The sequence below is a fragment of the Tiliqua scincoides genome, chromosome 6, assembly GCF_035046505.1.
Source record: "Tiliqua scincoides isolate rTilSci1 chromosome 6, rTilSci1.hap2, whole genome shotgun sequence".
Lineage (NCBI taxonomy): Eukaryota > Metazoa > Chordata > Lepidosauria > Squamata > Scincidae > Tiliqua > Tiliqua scincoides.
The window spans coordinates 46,020,908-46,033,697 of record NC_089826.1 but is presented as its reverse complement, the minus strand read 5'-3'; the positions used below and the strand labels follow the sequence as shown (position 1 = coordinate 46,033,697).

At 47.3% G+C, this 12,790-nt stretch overlaps 1 protein-coding gene and 1 pseudogene across 1 annotated transcript in view; one reads left to right on the top strand and one right to left on the bottom strand.

The window, feature by feature from the left end:
- Window positions 1-12,790, bottom strand: part of LOC136655677 (uncharacterized) — a 75,925-nt gene that overhangs the window by 22,857 nt on the left and 40,278 nt on the right. The gene's annotated exons all lie outside the window — the stretch shown is intronic.
- On the top strand, window positions 1,501-1,617 carry LOC136656454 (5S ribosomal RNA; annotated as a pseudogene).

Genomic DNA, 12,790 nt, shown 5'->3' with positions numbered 1-12,790 from the left:
GTGATCAGTTTTGTTATATACAGGTGTGCATCACTTGATGACAGGAATATGTTCTCCAATTCCCGTTGTTATAGGATGAGGTTGTTAAGCAAACATTAAGCACTATCTAGTGCCTTTGCTGTGTAAACAGACACTCTGCTGCAGGCTATGGGAGTCCTTACTGTCTCATTAAGAGTCTCTTCATTGAGTTTTGACCACCATCATATATGTAGTCTGTTGTGAAGTGACTCACGCCTGTATTTAAATAACATAAATAAAGTTAATAAGGGTGACACCAACCCTAGAGATGCCACTGCACTTAGGCTGTGTGTACAGCATGCTACTGTAATTTATTATGCATGGTCTGGTACAGGAGGAGGTCCATCATGGAGGTGACACAATGAGTTCTCGCACTGAGTGATGCATATCCTAGTGATGCCTCTGAGTGGGCTGAAAATGACTCTACTGCCTTCCTTCTGGGGTATGACATCATCTCATTCTTTTTGCTGTATAAACCTCTTTGAGAACTTATGTGCTGAAATATTCTAAATAAAGATGATAAGGAGAAGCTAAGGACCAGAGTGGAAGCACTCAGACTATTTACTCATCTCTATCCCACAATACATGGAGGGATCCCAAAAGGATGCTGGAGCGGATAGTATTTCTGGCTAGGAAATATGGGTGCTGGAAATTAGTTGAAAAGCAACAAATTGGTGATTAGAATGGAGGTTCAGAGAATGGGGCAAAGGGACCAGAATATGTGTGGTCTTTGGGATCTGAAGACTTGACTTTGCTCCTCCAGATCTGTGAAACTCATGCCACAGAACTTATTACCAACATGAACTTTGCAAGCTCCAAGAACATAGATATCTGAAATCAAGTGTTCCATAATCATAATATTGCACACTACATATGACTAACTCTGCTTACAGAGGTCGGTTATAATTGCTCTACTCATTTCCTTTCAATCTAAAATCCTTTAGGATGATTAATTCAAACATAAATGGAGACTGGTCTAGTTAATCTGCGAAATTTAGGACATTACTTGAAGTAGCTTCCAACACACTTGTCATCAGTCTTAATATTTACATAAACTCACGCACTTTACAATCTCAAGCTGCATTAACCAGCTGTCATCATGGTGTCAACCTCCGGTCATTCAGATGTGAAATAAGGGTCAGCAAATATGTTTTTCAGTTAGGGAGATCTTTTTAAACTACTGAATGAAGCACATTTTAAGACTAAAATAGCTTAAAGCCAATACTGTTGAAAATGCAACCATTGGTTTTGCTATTTGTAGTCTGCTTCCCCCCACAACAAAATTAAATATTTTGTATTTAAATAAGAAAGCAGTGGTAAGATATGAATATCAAAGAAAGGTTTTCCATTCAGAATGGGAAAAGTAGTGTTTTGAGTCATTGTGTCACTGCTTGATCATTCTACTAGTTATGAAGAAAAAAAGAGGACACTATAGTCGGGAGCCTTCAAGTAACTATTACATGGTTCTGGGTTAAACTAAGGGGTTACCTTGATTACCCTGCACATGCCTGCTCTCATCTGATCTCAGAAGCTAAGCAGGGTCAAGCCTGGTTAGTACTTGGATGGGAGACCACCTGGGAATACCGGGTGCTGTAGGCTTATACCATAGTTTTTTGAGACTGAAGGTTGCCAACCAACCAACCACCACTTTCTGACTTTTGAAAGAATCTCAGTTCACAGATTGTCATGATGAGAAGTGGGGAGAAGCCTGCCATCTATTTATTATTTGATTGTTCCAAAGACTACCAGTGGGGGACCTTTATCCTTGATTTCCAGAATATCCGATGAATTCATTCTACAAGATGAACCTACTGCTTTTGCGATACCATTTATACCATCAGGAGTCAACCTCGAGGCAAAATCCGGAGCCAGAGTCCCTGAGGCAGTTCATGGCTGAACACAGTCACGTTCTGGCAACTCCTGCGACGCCGCTGGAACCAACTGTATTGGCCTCTGCCTTTCCATTGGACCATTTCAGCGACGTGGAGAGGGGGGATTTGCTGCATGGGTAACAGCCTATCCTCCATACCTACTTTACCCAGGCTTCGCGCACTGGAGAGGACACTCTGTTCCAGAACTACCATTCAGAGCGTGACACCATAGTCTTCCGAGACTGAAGGATGCCAACTTATCTTATACCATCACTATAGGTCAGTAGTCTCCAAACCGTGGCTTGCTGTATAACAAAAAAGCTGTCTGGGCATGGCACTTTCCATTTCGCGCCACAGTCGCCTTTCTTTCCACTGGGTCATTCCACCACCTCATGCTAGGCAGCCACTGTCACCCTGTGTGCCCTGATTTCCAGGGGTGGGGTGGGGTAGTGGCTGCCTGGTGCAAGGCTGTGGAATGACTGGGCATAAAGAAAGGCAACTGCCACATGGAACAGAAAGTGCCGCACCTTGACAGCTTTTTCGTTATGCCAGATCTAGTCCATGGGGTGCAGTTTGGAGACCCCTGGTGTAGGTTGATGCATTCACTCTTTATTGGGCTCTTGCCATTTTCCAACAACTGGTGGACAGCATCTTAGCCACTCAATCAACATACGCCATTACACTCATTGACAATATAATCATTTAAAGCCACACCTCAAATAGGTACATCCATCACGCTGCAAAGTCTTGCAAGATTCAAGCCAACCTCAAAAAGAGCCAACATAGGGCTCAGAGCATCAACTTATCTCAGCCACTAACTGGGACAAGTAGTTATCTCACTGCTGTGAGACAAGTCCTAGAAGTTTCTTGACTGGCCCAACCAGAAACAGTTCACCAATTCCTTTGCACCAGATACTAACAGCACTTTATCTCACAATTTGCCAAACCTATGTTGAGCAGCCTGTTACAGGCTCCACGGTCTCCCCCCCATCATGCAGTCTGCTTATTGCCCCTAGAAGTAATTAACCGGCTATAAACCCATCCAGCCACTTAACACCTGTCAGGCTTCTCCTCTTTCAGTTGCCAATTGCTCTATAACCATAAGAGCTTCTAAACCTGATAGTCAGGTCAGTTTACCAAACCCTTTTGAACCATGCTCCAGCCTGAGCCTCCCTTGGCCAGAGATGAACTAAGACAAAGGAAAGCTACTTCCTTCCACCTTTATAGGTCTCCTGACCCATCCACCAATTAGAACTTGGATCCAGCTGAACATTCTAGGTGTGGATGTGCCACAGGCCTTCTCCCTCATGGTGGACCCCCCCCAACCTGAAAAGTTCACAGCTGCACCTTGTTGTTATTCAAGCGGCCTAAAAGTCAATTTAGCAGCCTGGTACCTTATCCGAGGGCCCTGTGAAGCGGTTGTCTCCACAGTTCTCCCAGACCTGTTATGTGCTAATGATCACTCTTGGTTGCAGCTGGGCCTAGCAACATGGCCAAAGGCAGAGACTTTTCTTGCTCTGATTTTACCTTGTCAACCCAATGTTAACTTTTCTGTCACACAGCCCTCTTGATAGGCCTTAAGAAATGAAATCCTAACTAGGCTCAATAGACCCCTTGCTATAAACCAGACCCACACTCCTGAAGCTGTATATCCTATGAGACATATTATTCCTTTCAATTTTCTGAGCCTGAATTTGCAGCATCACTAGCTCAGCACATGGAAGGTGTCATCTCTCATCACCTTTTTCAGTCAAAAGTTGAACAGCCAGGTGAACAGCACCTTCCTACCATCAAGAAGAGACTTTTAGCCATCAAATGGACCATTACACTCTCCCACTCCTGCAATGAGACTTGCTTTCTGTTTGCTGAATGTACTATATGTTTTGAAATGCTGCTTTGCTGATCCAGTTAGTTTTGCTGGTTTTTACCCTTGTTTCTTGATTTTGCTGTTCAGCCTTCTTGTAGCATCTCCTCATTTTTGTAAACAGCAACTATAGGGTGGGGGAGGTCTGAACTAGGATTGCAGCAGAGGGGAATTTTTTAACCCTTTCCCCTCACATTTTCCCAATGAAAAGCTCACCACTGAAACTATTTTCCCTGCTATTAATAACATATCCTGATAGTATGGAAGAAGGCAAAAGAATTGCATTCAATTACCAGTTCATCTGTTGGTTAAAGGCAAAGAAAACCATGTCATCCTGTACATATATACTTGGAAACAAGTCATAAAATAATGTTAGCATTGCAATAAAGATTGACACCCTCATTCCTAACACTCTTAACACTTATGATACCCATCAGTGCTCAATTTCAATAAAAAATAAGTTATTTGAATATTAGATAAATATTTGACAAAGAGCTTATAACATACTTTTGACTGTCACCAATATCCGCAAAGATATTGTTTACTAAAAGCCCATTCCTCAGACTACTTATAAGTGTAAATACTTTTATTTTTATTTGTATTGGTATTTAGTAAACAATATTTTTGCAGATATGCTATACAAGGCAATGCATTTTAAAGGGAAAAAATAATCCTGCAAGAAACCTCCATCAGCAACAAATGTCAAGATGTGACTTCTGTCTTGTGTTAACCATATTTTAAAGTCACACAGATAAGTATGTCTTTACTTTGTTCTGTTTGGTAAAGCATAAAATTTATGGTCAATTACAAACTGTGACCATTCACTGACCCTGCTTCTGTAAACATAGGTTTAAATCAACAGGGTATTAACATTGTTTCTGGGCCACTACGGAAGCAATAAATGAACAGTCTATTCATATAGCTGATGTTCTCCTACTGTCTCAAGCAGTATAATTACTTAAGCACAAAGTAAACCCAATGAAAATTGAGACCTTAAAAGTTGGCCCACATTCATGAACTAAATACACTTGTCCTTTTCATTCGCAATTTTCAGAACCACAGGAGTTTGACAGATGAGCGCGGGATTGCACTGTTAGAGATCCACTTAAAATCAATTGGACTTATTTCAGATTGTAGCTTTTATTTCTGCTTCAAGAAGTAGTGTACAGTAACTGCTTTAGCACAAATTGCAGGTCCTGGCTATATTCAATGTGTACCTTTAAAAAATAATTACTGAGGCAAATTAATTACTTTTTCACAAAAACATCAGCACACAAGTTACTGATTGCATTAGAGATTTGTTTCCATATTAGGGCGCAATCCTGACCCCTTATGTCAGTGCTTTTCAGCACTGACATAAGGGCAATGCAGCTCTGAGGTAAGGGAACAAACATTCCCTTAATTTGAGGAGGCCTCCGTGACTGACACCCAACTGCAGGATGCAGCACATGCCCCATTGGCACTGCTATGCCAGTGCTGGAAAGCACTGACATAAGGGGTTAGGATTGCGCCCTTAGCACCTTAACTGTGCAAATGCTTTACTATGGCTTTGTTAATTTCAATATTTTCAGCAGATTAGTTAAGACAAGAGGGTTAACTATGGAAATAAAGGTGGTTTGATCAAATATAAGTGACTTTCCACTTGCAATTAGATCCACCAATACCTTACTTATTACATTAAAAAAATACTCCTTTATTCCAGTGGAAGTACCACAGAAGCTGTTATGGATAAAGGTTAAACAGACGGCCAGCATGAGAAGTGCAAGCTCCATCACTGCCACACCCATCTATGGAGCTCTGGTGCTACACCCATCTATGTCACACCCATCTATGGAGCAAATAAAAGGAGAGTACAAAAAAGTATGAATCATGCAACCAAAAAGGGGCAAAGGCTGTTGACAATAAGGAAACGTGAGGTGGTAAAAGGTAGCAGACAGCTATTGAAAGTTGGTCAAGAAGAAAACATGAGAGGTAGAGCAGAAACATAGTTTTATGCAGTCAGGGACAGAAGAAAAAAAAAAGTAATAAAATGATTACATACAACAGTAACTGACCTGAAGAGGTTCAGTAGGCAGACTGGCGACTGTGTACACTGGGAAGCCTGAACATTTACCATGAAATTTGTTAAATGTGAGAAAATCTCATAAATGTGGAAAACTAAAAGTTCAATCCTATGCTGGCAGATTGTGAGCTCTCTGCACAGAACCTCTGCTGGAGCAAGTACGTTGACAGCAGGGGTCGACTGGGGGCAGATCACGGTGGCATGAATACATGCCAAGATACTTCCCCCCCCTTCCAGGGGAAATAGTATTCCTCCCTTTTCCAGGGGGAAATTCTTTCATAAACCTAGAATGCATGGTCCTTCAAGGATTTGTCTATGAGCAGAAGGAATTCCAAAAGGGCTCAGGAGGACCCTGTTTCTCCTCTCCCGGCACTGTGTACACAACAGGCATAAACACAAGTAATCCAATGAAAGGACTCCATGCACCTATCTCAATTCAGTCTTCCTTCTTCTCTCAAGCAAATTACAAATTACGCCAGAGCTCAAGTAACTTGACCATGCAGAAGATACATGAAACCCTTTTCTTTGTGAGCACTGCATCATCACACAAGGAAGGACTGTGCCCTATAATACTATTTTTTCATGGCCTTTTGTTTTCTCGGGCTGCAATCCTACACACACTTTCCTTAGAGTAAGCCCCACTGAACACAATGGAACTTGCTTCTGAGTGGATATTCAAAAGATTGTGCTATTAGTTGATGGTATAAAAGACTCATCTTACTCTGAGAAAGTCTAGTAATTTAATAAAACTAAAAGTCACTTATGACTCTCCAGTGTTCTTGAAATAGTAATAATTTACTTGCTCATGAAATTTAGAAAATAGATGCAGTACCTAAAATGAAATCCATATCTGGAAAAGGGGAAATTTGAGCTTACCTGTGAATTCTCCTTCTCGGTGGACTCCATGGTGGGTTCAGTCAGCCGAAGGTGGGTGGCTCCTCATCCCAGGCAAGCAGGTCAAGTGAAAACTTCCTGTGGTGAGGAGCGCCCCCTGGCTTCCCAGACTGCAAAAGCCAGAAGGAACATCCTCTCCAAACACAAACTGCACAGTAAGGTAAAAGCATCAACTAGAGCAACCTAACCAGAAGAAACCACTGGATCAACTTAACCAGAATCTTGGAGCTGAGAGAATGAGTGTCTGGCTGCGAGGGGGGGGGACTGAACCCACCATGGAGTCCACCGAGAAGGGGAATTCACAGGTAAGCTCAAATTTACCCTTTCTCCGGTGGGCTCTCCATGGTGGGTTCAGTCAGCTGAAGGTGGGTAATACCCAAGTTGCGCTCCTCAAGGGCGGGAGCTGCCTGAAGTGTGGGAGACCACGCTCTGAAGCACTCTGTGGCCAAAGGCAGCATCCCTAGCTGCAAAGGAATCAATCTTGTAGTGCTTCACAAAGGTGTGCGGAGAGCTCCATGTGGCAGCCCTGCAAACCTGTTCTAAGGAAGGGTAAGCCTTGAAGGCCGCAGTGGTGGCTGCAGCACGGAGAGAGTGAGCCACTATGCCAGTGGGGGGTTCTACCCCCTGTGCCTTGTAGGCTTCACCGATAGCCTCCCTCACCCATCTAGAGATAGAGGAAGGAGACACCTTGAGACCCTGTTTCCTAGGCTTAAATAGAGCCTCAGTCTTTCTGAAGGAGAAGGTCCTATCAAGATAGAAGGCCAAGGCCCTTTGCGCATCCAGGCAATGCCAATCACGCTCCCGAGGGTGGGAAGGGTTAGGGCAGAAGGAAGGAAGGATAACCTCCTGGGACTTGTGGAACATGGAATTTACCTTAGGCATAAAGGAGGGATCCGGGAGGAGAACCATCTGATCCTCGTGGACCTGGCAAAGTTCCCTGGCCATGGAGAGGGCCGCTATCTCAGAAGCTCTCCTGGCTGATACAATCCCTACCAAGAAGGCAGTTTTATATGTAAGGCGTTTGAGGGAACAGGTAGCCAAGGGTGCAAAGGGTGGTCTGGAAAGGGTTTTCAGGACCAGGTTAAAGTTCCAGGAAGGGGCCCTAGCTATAGGGGAGGATTGAACAAGGAGACTCCTTGGATAAACTTCCTCATATGTTGGTGGGAAGCTAATTTAGTACCCTTGGGTAACCTAGAATGGAGGCGATAGCGGAGGTCTGCCTTTTGAGGGTGGAAGTACTAAGGCCCTTTTTGAGGCCCGACTGGAGAAACTCCAAGAAGTCTTTCACCTTAATGTACTCAGGAGATGTATTGCGAGAGGCACACCAGACTGCGAGAGCCCACCAGGTATAATTGTAGACCCTGTTGGTGGAGGGCCGTCTGCCTGCTAACAGGGTTCTGAGAACAGGATCTGAATAGCCCAAGGTGGTTAGTCTGCGCCGCTCAACCTCGGCAGCTAGGTGTAACATTTGAAGCTGAGGGTGACAGATTGGACCCTGCAGGAGCAGATCCTCCCTCGATGGCAGGAGCAGGGGGGGAGGGTGGACATCTCTATCAGATCTGGGAACCAAGGATGACAAGGCGAGAAGGGAGCCACTAGTAGCACCTCCACCCGCTCCAACCTGATCTTGGAGACGACCCTGGGGATGAGCTTGGTCGGAGGGAAAGCGTATAAGACGCCCATTGGCCAACGAAGATGAAGAGCATCTGTGCCCGCAGACTGAGGACAACGACCCCTGCTGAAGAACTGAGGAACTTGGTGATTGAGGTGACAAGCGAAAAGGTCCATGCTGAAGGGGCCGAACTGCTTGAGAAGCATCCTGAAAACCTGAGGGTGGAGCTGCCATTCTGACTGGTCGACTTCCTTTTGACTTAGCCAGTTGGCCATGGTGTTGCTGACTCCCAGAATGTATTCCGCCCGTTGACAGAAGCAACATTCCTTTCTGCCCACAGGAACAGGGAGCGGGCTTGAGTCTGCAGTGACTTTGAGTGTGTGTCCTCCCTGTTGGTTGATGTGGGCCTTGGCCAAGATGTTGTCCGTATAAACCAGAATGTCCTTGGTCCTCAGGAGGGGAGCGAAGGCCCTCAGTGCTAACAGAATGGTTCGAAGCTCTAGGTAGTTGATGCTTCGCGCTGCCTTTGCCGGAGACCACCTTCTCTGGGCTGTCCTGTCCCCCAGATGGGCCCCCCAGCCCAGGAGACTGGCATCTTTATAGAGAACTGTTTGCTCAACCACAGAAATGGGGGAACCCTGGCTCAGTCTGCGTGGCTGCAGCCACCAGTGAAGGTCCAGCTTGGAGGCCGGGTCCAGCTTTACTAGCTTGCTCCTCTGGTTGGTGATGAGATCCTGGAAGGGCAAGAGCAAGGTTGAAAGGCTCTTGCCCTGAATCTGGTCCACAGAATGATGTCTTGGCATGAAGTAAACATGTCCAGGAGTTGTCCCGATGCTCCTGAGAAAGGAAGACCTGATAGAGGCGCGTGTCTATGATGGCACCCAGAAGGAGAATGTGCTGTGAGGGAACTAGATGACTCTTGTACCTGTTGATCACAAAACCGTGGGAGGCCAGGCAGTGGATGGTCCTGCTAACGTGTAGCTGTCCCTGTTCGAATGAACTCGATCTCAGAAGGATATCGTCGAGAAAAGGGAAAGCTGCCACCCCTTGTGTGCGCAGGTGTGCAATGAGAGCCACCAGAACCTTCGAGAATACTCTCGGCACAGAAGCCAACCCAAATGGAAGACAGCGGTACTGGAGATGAGCGCCATTGTAGGCAAAATGGAGAACATGCCTGTGAGATGGTAGAATGGGCAAATGCAGATAAGCCTTCTGAAGATCCAGCAAGGCCAAGAAAGCATTCCTCCTTAAGGCCATCAGGATGGATCTGAGCATCTCCATCTTGAAACGGTGCTGGCTTAGCCATCTGTTGAGCCATTTGAGGTCAAGAATGGCTCTGGTCTCTCCAGACTTCTTGGGGACAGTGAAGAAGTGCGAGTAGACCCCCTGGCCCCACTCGGGTCCTGGGACAGGCTCGATGGCTCCAATCTGTAGTAGATGGCGAATGGTCTCCAGTGTTTGGGCATGCTTGACTGGGCAAGCTGGCCTGCGGGCTTGCATGAATCTGTCCCTTGCAACGGCTTTGAATTTGATGGAGTAGCCCCTGTGTACGGTGTCCTTCACCCACTGGTCCATTGTAACGGCGTCCCACCTGTGAGCAAATAACAGCAGCCTTCCGCCTATGGGGATGGCAAAGGATGGCGGGCAGTCGTTGTTTGGAGATGGACTTGGCAGGAAAACGGGAGGACTGCTGGGAGCGGGGCTTGAAGGAGGACTTCTTAGGCTGCCAGATGGGGTGCTGGGATTTGTAGAAATTCCGAGTTGGAACTTGAGGGGTGGGCACGAAAGGAGGCACGAAAGGAATGCTGACGAGGCTAGTTAGTAGATCTAGCAGGCTTGGGTCTGGTGGGAAGGACCTTGCCCTTCCCCTTGGTATCCACAACAAGGGGCTCCAGGTCCTCTCCAAAAAGCCTGGCCCCACTGAAGGGGAGGGCTACCACCTTGTCATGTGACGCAGCATCTATGTCCCAATTACGTACCCAAGTACTTCTGCGAACTGCCACCCCAGCAGCCATGGCTCTCGCTGAGAGTTGAAGAGAGTCTGCCGAGGTATCTGCTATAAATGCTGCCACAGAAGCCATTCTCCGGAGGTCAGAGCGCACCTTGGAAGGCAGTTGATATTGCTCTGCAAACTTTTGCATCCACAAAACTAGTGCCCAAGCACTAAGGCAGGAAGCCATGGAGGCCCTGAGGGAGTTAGAGGATGCTTCAAAGACCCATCTGGCGGCTAACTTGTCAACCAGATCCTTGGGCAGGCTTTCTGTGTCTGTAGGCAGGACTGAGGGAGAGCCCAGGGCAGCTACTGGAACATCCACCAGGGGCAGCTTAAATTTGGGAAGGTCCTCCTTGGCCACCTTGTAAAATTTTCCCATAGGCAAAGAGGAGTCCCTGGGCTTGGCAGGAGTGGCTCACTCCTTGTCAATGAGTTGTTTGAAATAATCAGGGACTGGGAACCCTTGAAGGGGCTCCTGATGACTACGGAAGACAGAGGAGGCCCCCCCAGCAAGAGGAGCCAGGCTGGGGGTCAGCAGGCTGAGTTGTAGCAGGTTGAAGTTCCAAAGTGTCAATTATGCCCTGGAATAACTTAGGGAACTGGACTGGGGAAAAAGGAGGGTGTGCAGTTGATCAGATAAGGCAGCGTTTTTCAACCGCTGTGCTGCGTCACACTAGTGTGCCGTGAGGCTGCCTCAGGTGTGCCACGAGATCAGAGCAGACAGGCAGCTTTGAGCCTTACGCGCAGCAGAAGGAAAAGGAGCAGGCGGCCAACCAGCGAAGGGGCTGGTCACGGCTGCTTTGCACCTCCTGCTGTCGCTTGCTCCTACTCCAGAGTAAGATGAAGGTTGCAACCCGATTCTGATTTACCTGGGAGAAAGCCCCATTTATTATGGGGCTTACTTCTGAGTAGACACTTGCCCCCCAAATCTCATTACTGCAGTCAGCACCTCTCTTATTGTCCCTCCCTTCACTCCTCTGCGCCTTCCAAAGGTTCAGAATCACTTGCTTCAAGTTCTCTCTTCCCCCCACACCAGGTGAATCCTGTAGTTGTTTCACTCATGTCTCTTCATTGTCCCTCACCCCACAGCTCTCCTATGGGCTCAATCGGCCAGCACTTTCTTGCATAACACTTTAAAAACATTTTTCATCCTTTTCCCAATCACATATCCTCTCTCCAAGCTTCTTGTGAAGTTCTTTGTCATGTAATAATATAATTGTATTAATTATATTAACAATTAATTGTAATGTAGTGATTTAATGTAAATAAAAAACTGGTAGTGTGCCTTGACAATTTTAGTGCCTTGTTGGTGTACCATGAACTGAAAAAGATTGAAAATGGCTGAGATAAGGGGTCATCCTCCTCTGAAAACTCCCCATCCTTGGAGGCTGATCCAGGGAAAGAACCCTTAGCCTCAGAATCCAACTCAGTTACAACCCGGGAGTGGTCTAGATGACCACTGGAGGTATCAGATTTCTTTTGCTTCTTAGCTGGGGAAGGAGAGACCTCAATTTCGATTTCAGCATGGTCAAGAGGAGAAACAGGGAGAGCCTGAGACAGGGTGGATGGCCCTTGCCGAGGTGGAAGACCCAGTCCAGGAATGGAGGCAAGCAAGGAAGCTATGGCCGAAGCCATGCTGGTGGAGACAGAGGCTTGCACCATGGACTGGATGATGGCAGAAAGGTCCTCCCAGCTAATAGAAGCCGCTGGCCCCCCTGAGGCAGGGGGTGCTACTGGAGAGTCTCTAGCCAGGCTAGCCATGGCAGAGGACTTCAGGCGCTGAGAAAAGAACAGAAAGGAGCGAGGGAATAACTTGCTCACTCCCTGAGCCTGCCCCCCCCCACACCAAGACCAATCTGCTCTGTGCCTCTTCTGCCGTTCCAAGGGGCAGGGGGCATGCAAGGGAGGAAGGAATGCTTAAGGGTGCCAGGAGAAAAAAGGGGGGGAACCAGCCAGACCCCTTTGCTCAAGGGCAAATCAGACTCACCATTTGGTGGAACCGTTTAAAGAGATGGGCGGGGGTCGGGCTACATGCACAAGCCCCCAGAGCTGGCTCCAATGACGCCCGCAGCTGCAACCTCTATGAGAGAGAGGGAACTGGGGAGGGGGGCACGTGAGCGACTTCCCCCAGCCTGATCCCGGCTCTCAGCCACCCGCAGTCGTGCCACGTGGTTGAAGCGCGGGAACGGTTGTAAAAGACTCTCGTGCCTTTGCTGCTGCTGCTGGTGGTACTTGAGCAGGCTACCAGCCAAGCCCCCCCCTGGGGGACTGTAGGAGACGGGGGGCCCTAAAGCTGTTCGGCAGGGGCTGCAACCCCTCTCCTGTCCCCACAAGCGGCAATCAGGAGCGCAGCCAAGCTGACACACGCTCCCCAGGCAGCCAAAATGGCTGCTGCAACCTGCTCTGATGGGGCGCAGACGCCAGGAGCCCAAGAGGACGCGGGGAGGCTGAGCGGCCACCAGAAAAGGTGGGAAGC